The sequence below is a fragment of the Ailuropoda melanoleuca genome, chromosome X (assembly GCF_002007445.2).
Source record: "Ailuropoda melanoleuca isolate Jingjing chromosome X, ASM200744v2, whole genome shotgun sequence".
Classification (NCBI taxonomy): Eukaryota; Metazoa; Chordata; class Mammalia; order Carnivora; family Ursidae; genus Ailuropoda; species Ailuropoda melanoleuca.
This window is the reverse complement of record NC_048238.1, coordinates 56,227,161-56,236,551: the sequence shown is the minus strand read 5'-3', so window position 1 is coordinate 56,236,551 and position 9,391 is coordinate 56,227,161.

Genomic DNA, 9,391 nt, shown 5'->3' with positions numbered 1-9,391 from the left:
CATATCCTCCTGAGAACAGAGTAAGATGCTTTTTTTTTCTTTTTCTTTTTTCTTTTCTTTTCCTTTCTTTTCTTTCTTTCTTTCTTTCTTTCTTTCTTTCTTCTTTCTTTCTTTCTTTCTTTCTTTCTTTCTTTCTTCTTTCCTTCTTTCTTTCTTTTTTTTTAACAAGGGCTTTTGTATGAGGCATTTTAAATAAAACAAAAAAAAAGAAAGAAAATCTGGGAAAGTAACTGTACTTGGAATTTTGTTACCTGTTGATCATATACTTGCATTTTCAGTGAGTCTAAACCCATAAGTTATCCTTAGGCTTCCTGTTTCATAGCTCTTTGTATCCTGGAAAGGGTATTCACAGCCATTATTTCATTTGAATCTCCTTAATAAGGTGAAGGCAGATACACCAGGAGTTATTATATTCATCTGATACACAAAGACTCTGAGGCTCAGCAGACTGAAGTGATAGCCAAGGGCCTCTAGTTATTAAGTGATAGGGCCAGGCTGAGAATGGAAAAAACTTGGGTAGCATCCTTGACTCTTTTCTATTTCCAGTCAACTGCCAATTTTGTACAATTTTCTTTACCTGGTGTTCGATCAGTCCATTTTCTCTCCATTGTCATTGTCACCACTGTAGCCCAAGCCCTCCAGTCCATTTTCCATATAGCAGTCAGAGTGGTCTTTCTAATGTGTCAAGCTGATAATGACACTCTCTTGAATAAAACCCTTTCTAATTGCTCTTAGGATAAAGAACAAGCTCTTGAATCTGGCCTACATAATGCCATATGGTCTCTATCACTTAGCTGTCCATTATCTCTCTCTCTCTCTTGCCATTCCTTCCTTGCATTCTATTCTTTAATAACTTTGAAATTTTTCAGGTCTTTGAAGATTCTGTCTCCAGTCTGTGCACATGCTATTTCCTCTGCCTGCCATACTCAATTACCCCACTCCTCTTCACTTGGTAAACTCTTGCTTATTTTTCAAGCCCTAAGTTTGATATTGCCTTCTCTAGGAACCCTCCCCTCACCTCTCTCCATACTCAGGATGGGTTAAGTGCTTCTTCTCTGAACTCCCATGGGACCCTGGAGTTGCTTGTTAATATAGCTGTTATTATGCTATATTGTAATTGTCTGTTTACTTGTCTTTCTCTTTTGGTAGATTTTGAGTGCCACAAGATCAAGAACTATGCCAATTTTAACTCTCCACTATGTCCCTAGCATGTAGCAGATGGCATGACACATAATGGATGCTTACAGATATTTCTTGATTAATTGAATGCATGAAGGTAAGAATAAATGAATGATGGATCCCAGGTAATTCACCCTGCAACACAGTGTTCTTTCTACTTGAAAGCAACATATTTTAAACAAAGATGGTCATTTAACCTTCAGACCACTATTTTCAGTGAATATTTAAGACATGTTTACTAGTCATCAGGCCTTAATATTGGAGGAAGGGGCTTGGCATATGCTGTGTACTGAACACATTGCTAAGTGATCTATATTCAGTGCATGCATCCATTCATTTATCAGTTGGAACGAGGGATAGACAAATATGATAAGTTAGTAAAACATATAGTGTATTAGATGTTATTAGATGCCAAGGAGAAAAGTAAAACAGGGATGGGGAATAGGTTATGTGTGTGAGGCTTGTAATTTTAGATAGGGTTTGAGAATCAAAGTGACATGATAAAAACAGGAAAAATTGAGTGGATAAGGGAGAGGCAGAAAAAACTCCAGGGTTTTGAGCCTGGCAATATAGTGATTCATATAGAAAGAGAGAGTAACTTGCTGTCTCAGATGAGTATTCTCAGCATGGAAACATTCCTTAAAAAACACCTAAGTTGAAATATGATGGGAGAGTCCAATTGTTGTCTTTGAATTGTGGGCACATCTAGGACTCATAGGTGCAAACGATGATCATCTAAGAAAAATGAATGAGCAAACCTAGATGAAACAAGGCAGCTTCATTATAGCAGAAAGGGCCTGGGGCAAAGAGTTAGGAAACCTGGGTTTAGGTTACTGCTGCTGTGAACTTGATTTGTGACTGGACATTTTTCCTCTCTCTGGACCCTAGTACCATCTATGATGAAGATACGTGGTTGGGTAGATGAGTGGCTTTTAAACTCTGCACTATGGTACACCATGGGTGTGGAGAGCCCTGTCAGGGCTCATTGAAGTGGAGATGGAGTGGATAAAAACAGTCAGGGCTATTGGTCATCTTTCTGCTTCAGCAGACTCAATCGCTAGACTAGATGGTATCTGAGGCATCTGCTAGGTCAAATACTCTGACTCTGCTTGCCTGGCAACATCACTGGAAACCTACGCTCACCCCAGCTTATTCAAGAATTTGTGGAAGTTTCCTGAGTAATGTGGGTATTACAGGGATGAGGGAGGAGCAAAGGGAAAGAGCTGTATGTAGTATATGGCATTGACAGTTTTCTCTCAGTGATTACACAGAACAGGAAAGAGGAATCCTCAGGATTGGGGGTTGGAGCAGCTTCTGTGGTGCTGGTTATCAAACACTTGACTTTTCCAACTGGGCCGACCTTGACTATGGATAATATTTTCCATTAGTGCAGCCATGGCTCTCAGATTCAAATGCTGTAGAATTGCTGGGCTTTAGTTAACAAGACAGGGCTTCTCTACCAATGGGAATAGGGCAGCTCATGAAGACTGCCATATATGGACATCTTTTGACTTGATGGTCAATTTCTTAGTTGAATTTGTGTATTCCTGGCTGCAGGAATTACACAGTTACCAGTCTCCTTTCTTTGGTTATTCATGAGAAGCAGGGGATAGTCAGGTCAAGGTGCAGGGGCACTAATTCCTTACCTTTGTAGGCTACATCTTATTTTACATACTTCTCTTCAGTCAAGACTCTCAGTTGAGTTTCATATGAATTCTGTGGGGTTGATAGTGCTTAGATTCTTATTCTCATTTGATAGATTCCACCTTTTCATCTTTTAAGACCTAGCTTGAACTTTACCTCTCTATAGTAATTCCATTCTCACACTGTCCCTCCACTGCCCATCCACCATAGTACTTAATATCTATATTCACTTCTCTGTACTCATTTTATTATTTTTGTTTAAGTCTTTGATTGTTTCACGTGTAGATGTTTATGTTCCTTCGACAAGCCATTATCACTTATAACAAAGCCTTCTGACTTGTCCCTGCTTCAAATTTACTACCTTCCTTATAATCTACTCTCAATATATAAGCTAGAATGTTCCTTTTAACATACAAGTCAGATCATAACACTCCCTGTGATCAAAGCTTGGCAGTGGTTCCCAATCTCGCTCAGAGTAAAACCCAAAGTCTGAACAATGGCCCACAATGTCCTTCCATGCCCTTCATACTGCCTCTCGCCTCTCTGACTTCCTCTCTTATTATTCTCCCTTTGCTTGCTCTGCTTCAGCCCACATGAGCTTCCTTGGAGTTCCTTGCATGCATCCAGTACATTTTTTTTTCTCAGAGAAAAGTGTATTTTACTGCTTTTTATTTTCTGTTCCCTATGCCTGGAATTATCTTCCCCCAGATACATGGTTGGCTTCGTCACTTCCTTCATGTCTCTAAACAAACATTACTTTATAAAGGAGGACTTTAGTATCCTGTGTGAACTATTGATACACTCTTGCACTCTCCTTCTTGCTCTGCTTTATTTTTTATTGCATTCATTGACATATTGTGATTTTGCTTACTTGATAATGATCTACCTTTCCTCCCTAGGATATTAGTTGCATGAGAACAAGGATTTTTGTTCTGTCCAATGCTATATTTCCAGTCTCTAGAATGGTGTGTGGCACATAGTAGATATTCTTAAAAATTCTGTTGGATTTTTAAAAAGGTGTTATTTATTTATTTGAGAGGGAGAGTAAGAGAAGGAGTGGGGGGGAGGCAGAGGAAGAAGGAGAAACAGACTGCCTGCTGAGCAAGGAGGCAGACATGGAGGGCTCCATCCTGGGACTCTTGGATCATGACTGGAGCTGAAGGCAGACGCTTAACTGACTGAGCCACCCTGGCACCCCCCAAACTCTGTTGGACTAAGGAATAAATAAAACCTAAAAAGCCTTAGGGCAGATACTTTTCAATTCCCTCATTCATGTTCCTCATTGTAATCACACTTGTCTTAATAGAACAATGGAAGTTAAAGCAGAAAAGGCATTGGAGACCTGCTTGTCTATCTCCCTCATTTAATAGATGGTAGGACTGAGGGGAAAAATCTTGCCCAGGACCACACAGCAACTGTTGACAAAGTCTGAAGAAGAGTTCAAGACATCTAAGCCTATATCCACAACTTTTCCTACTATATACCATGCTAGGCACTCAAATTAGTCTTATTCTCCAACTACAGGGCAAAGGTAAGGCATTGTCAGTATGGAGAAGCAAGCTTTGGGCAGGTTAATGGAGAGGTAGAAGAATTTGGCTTTTACATGAGTAGGAGTATCCCTGAACATTTTCCTCTCTGGTTTTGGAGGGCAATAACAACTGGGCCAAGTATTACACAAATACCTGACCAACTAAACCACAAATAACAGTCATTCAATAAATCAAGTAGCAAGCCTTTTTTGAATGTGTAACATGTGCCTAGACTTGTGCTAGAGATACGAAAACATTCAACCCTGATTCTTGCTTTCTAGGTGTAGTCTAGAGGTAAAGGCAAGACTTACCTGTCTGAGAAAAGCAGATACCAAATTGTAAGATATGACAATAAGCACTGTAGAGAATAGCAGGAGACCGCTGAGGGCTAAATTAGTCCAAGAAGGCATTATGGAGGAAAGGAGACATCTTTGAACCTATTTCATGTTGCATTCCTTTTGTTTTGTTTTTATTTTTTTTAAATTATGTTATGTTAGTCACCATACAGTACTTCATTAGTTTTTGATGTAGTGTTCCGTGATTCATTTTTCGCGTATAACACCTAGTGCACCATGCAATACGTACCCTCCTTAATATCCATAGCATTCCTGTCAGTGCTTTATCTTCCTTCATTTATTTATTTTTTTAATAATTTTTTATTATGTTATGTTAGTCATCATACAGTACATCCCACGTTTTTGATGTAAAGTTCCATGATTCATTACTTGCGTATAACACCCAGTGCACCCTGCAATACATGCCCTCCTTAAATACCCATCACCAGCCTATCCCATTCCCCCACCCCCCTCCCCTCTGAAGCCCTCAGTTTGTTTCTCAGAGTATAGTCTCTCATGCTTCATTCCCCCTTCTGATTACCCCCCCTTTCTTTATCCCTTTCTTCCCGTACCGATCTTCCTAGTTCTTATGTTCCATAAATGAGTGAAACCATATGATAATTGTCTTTCTCTGCTTGACTTATTTCACTTCATTTAGAAGTGTTTACTTGCACCCATGGACCCGACCCTATGCTCTTCAGGGAAGATGATGCTTTTGATGTAGTTACCAGGTCTCTTGCTTCCTCCTCTTCTCACTTCTCCCAAATAGAATCTGCTTTAGTTCAATCCATGTTTACTGAGTACCCTGTGGTACCAAGTACTGAGCCAGGAGCTTGAAATAAAAAGATAATCTATGGTCATTTACTTGTAGTAGGCCAGAAGTCTAATAGGTCAGATAGATATGTGCAGAGGTTTACAAAATAATTCAATATTGAAAAAAATAGTTTATTTATATTCTACTTCATTTAAAAAAAGGGCTTTGAGGTGGCAAACATGGTAAGTTCTGCTTATGAACAAATTGTAATGAAAGCCCAGATGAGAGAAGAAATGATATATAAGTGAATCAGCCAAAGCTTCCCAAACTAGGTGATATTTGAATTGAACTCAGACAATGATTAGTTTTCTAGGGAATAAGGAATGGGAGGTGTGGGTAGGGGGACACTTTCTAGACAAATGGAATATTGCACAAAGGTGGGCATTGCCTGGCTTGTGGCTCTGTGTGTCTACAGCAAGCATGGCCAGTGTCTGGCATGATCATCACTACCAGCTCCTCCCATGGCCATGGCAGAAAGTTTTAATCAGACATAATGTTCTTTCCCAGAAAACCTGGATAAGGCTTAGAATCCTTCTGAGCACAGTATTCCAAATGGCCACTTGCCGTCAATTTGAATAGATTTATGAGATGAAACATATTTGCCATCCTTGGCTGACTTCAATGCCTTTAAAGTTACAGATTTTCAGGAAACACAATCTCGTTGGGAATCTAAACTTTTAACAGTTTACTCCCCCTCCCCTCCGCTCTGCCATGATTCTGATATAATGAGTTCATGGATCTGTATTTCGTAGCTGTTATGTTATAATATGTTAGTAAATTTGGATTTTTCTCCTGCCATCAGAAATTTTAAATCAGAAAAATAAATTTTAAATCATAGAAGTGGTCTGTATTTCAGTAAGCTGCCTTTGGTAGTAGCGTATAAACTGAAGAAAAAACCAGTGTCAAGGAGACTGCTTACCATGCTACTGTAATATTTCAGGCAAGAGATGATGAATGCAGTGTTTAGGAGGAGAGGATAAATTAGGTACTAAGTGAGACAGACAATAGAAAAGTAATAAGTGCCAGAAGCCAGGTGCTTTGGGGAAATATCCAAGAGGGAGAAGCAATTTGCAGGTGAAAGGAGGAGGTGGCATATGGGGAAAGATTCATAAAGATAGGATTTGAGCCAGGCCTTGAAGGATAGTTAGCACTTGACATTGAGAAAGGGGTGGAAGTAGGCCATTTCAAACCTCTGTACCACAGGAGCGAAGGTGCAAAGGTAGAAAAATCACAAGGCATGTATGAGGAGCAGTATGTAGTTCAATTTGGTAGGCTTCAGTTTGGCATTCAGAGCAGACATTATCCTCATCACCATCCCTGTTCTTAGATGGCTTCTCTCACCATCCAGCTTGCAGGTGCTCAGGAAACATAAATTAGTGTTAATATTACAAACGGCTAACAGACACATGAAAAAATGTTCAAAACCATTAGACATAAGGGATATTCAAATCAAAACCACACTGAGATACCATCTTATGCCAGTTAGAATGGCAAAAATTGACAAGGCAAGAAATAACAGTTGTTGGAAAGGATGTGGAGAAAGGGGATCCCTCCTACATTATTGGTGGGAATGCAAGTTGGTACAGCCACTTTGGAAAACAGCGTGGAGGTCCCTTAAAAAGTTAAAAATTGAGCTACCCTATGATCCAGCCATTGCACTATTGGGTATTTACCCCAAAGAGACAGACGTAGTGAAGAGAAGGGCCATATGCACCCCAATCTTCATAGCAGCATTGTCCACAATAGCTAAATCATGGCAGGAGCCGAGATGCCCTTCAACAAATGACTGGATTAAGAAGATGTGGTCCGTATATACAATGGAATATTACTCAGCTATCAAAAAGAACAATTTCTCGACATTTGCTGCAACATGGACGGCACTAGAGGAGATAACGCTAAGTGAAATAAGTCAAGCAGAGAAAGGCAATTATCTTATGGTTTCTCTCATCTATGGAACATAAGAACTAGGAAGATCGGTAGGAGAAGAAAGGGATAAAGAAAGAGGGGTAATCAGAAGGAGGAATGAAGCATGAGAGACTATGGACTCTGGGAAACAAACCGAGGGCTTCAGAGGGGAGTGGGGGGGATTGGGATAGGCCGGTGGTGGGTATTAAGGAGGGCACATATTGCATGGTGCACTAGGTGTTATACTCAAATAATGAATCATGGAACACTAGATCAAAAACTAAGGATATACTGTATGGTGACTAACATAACATAATAAAAATTATTTTAAAAAAACAAAAAAAATGGCATCAAATCTAACCCATTAATCTGACCCATTCTTTTGAGATAATAATAATAATAATAACTCATTTCAGTCAATACTTTCTGAGAACCTACTCTGTTTTAGACACTGTGCAAGGTCCACGGGATGCAGACTGAGAAAACACAGTTCTTACCCTCAAGGAGCTCACAGTCTAGTGGGAAAGACAGACACATATATAGATAATCAGTAGCTGATAAGTGAAGTGATGCTGGGAGAATGTGGAAAGCACTCTGGGAGTTCAGAAAATGGTGAACTACCATACAGAGAGGAATTAGCAGTTGGAAAAAGCCAAAGCCCCCAATCAACACAATTAACTTCCTATGTAGAATTGCAGGTTTGGAGATGGGACAGAGAGGAGAGAATTAAATGAGTGTATTTTTGAGGCCTTCCTGAAAATGTCTTTGTGCTTCCCTGTTTGAAAAGTTGGTTGCTTTTGTGGTGGCCATTATTGTTGCTGCTAATGTCTGGGCTGGGTTCAGTGGGCCCATGTCTTGTCCCAGCAACCTCTTGATTGACTTCTGCCAGGTTTGGTGCAAGGTGTTGGGTGCTGGGACATCAGACGGAGTTTTGCCATTTGTAGTTGTTCTGCCTGTGTCCGGGACTGGAGTGGTCAGGTCCATGAGTCCTCAGAGTTTACAATAAGAATAGGGCCTGTCAGGCATCATTCTGCCTACCAGAGGAAAGATAATTGAATTAACATTGATTGAATGCTTAATATTTCATTTCAGTTCAGATCAAAACATGCCTATGGAGTTATCCCTACGTGCTTGGCATTTTATAAGGCACCACAGAGTCATCTCGCAATAGAAAAGACAATAGGTAAAGAAGTAACTGTAAATAAATAATCCAAGGTGATATGTTATACAGTAAAATTCTGTATAGTGAGCTATGAGTGCACACAGGAAAGAACAATAAATTTTGTTTGGAGGTTCAGAACGAGTTTCATTGAGGAATTGACATTGGACTGAGCTCTTATGGATGAATATACTAAGCACTGTACTCGGTGCTTTAGGAGAGTAATTATTACTCAGGATGATTTTGGTTACAAAGTACAGAAAACCCAACTTAAACTGGCTGAAACAAACCAGGGACTTATTGGCTCATGTAATGAGAAAGGATAGAAGTAGGACAGGCTTTAAGCATGGTTTAGTTGTGACTTTGCTTTTTTCTTTATGATTCTCTTGACTCTGTCCTCTTCTGTATGTTGGCTTTGTCCTCAAGCTGGTTTCCCTTATGGTTACAAAAGGGAAACCAGTGGCAATGAGGGCTGATGCTTCTTTTATATCCAGTGAAGTAGTGAGCATTGTTTCTCACACTATAACAAAAAAGTGGACCTTAGTAGTTCAGGACAGGTAAAATTTAGGGTAAGATTATAGTAAGCATGGAAGATCTCCCAAAAATTAGTTAAAAGCAGTTGAAAAGTTCAAATAGCTTAAGGGCAGCCCCATTTTCAGGTTGTGTTTCTTATTTGTTTAATTCTTGCTTTTTAAATGATGTCCCTTGGGGTGCCTAGGTGGCTCAGTTGGTTGTGCATCTGACTCGATTTCGGCTCAGGTCATGATCTCAGGGTCATGAGACTGAGCCCTGCATTGGGCTCTGCTCTGGATGTGGAACTTGCTTA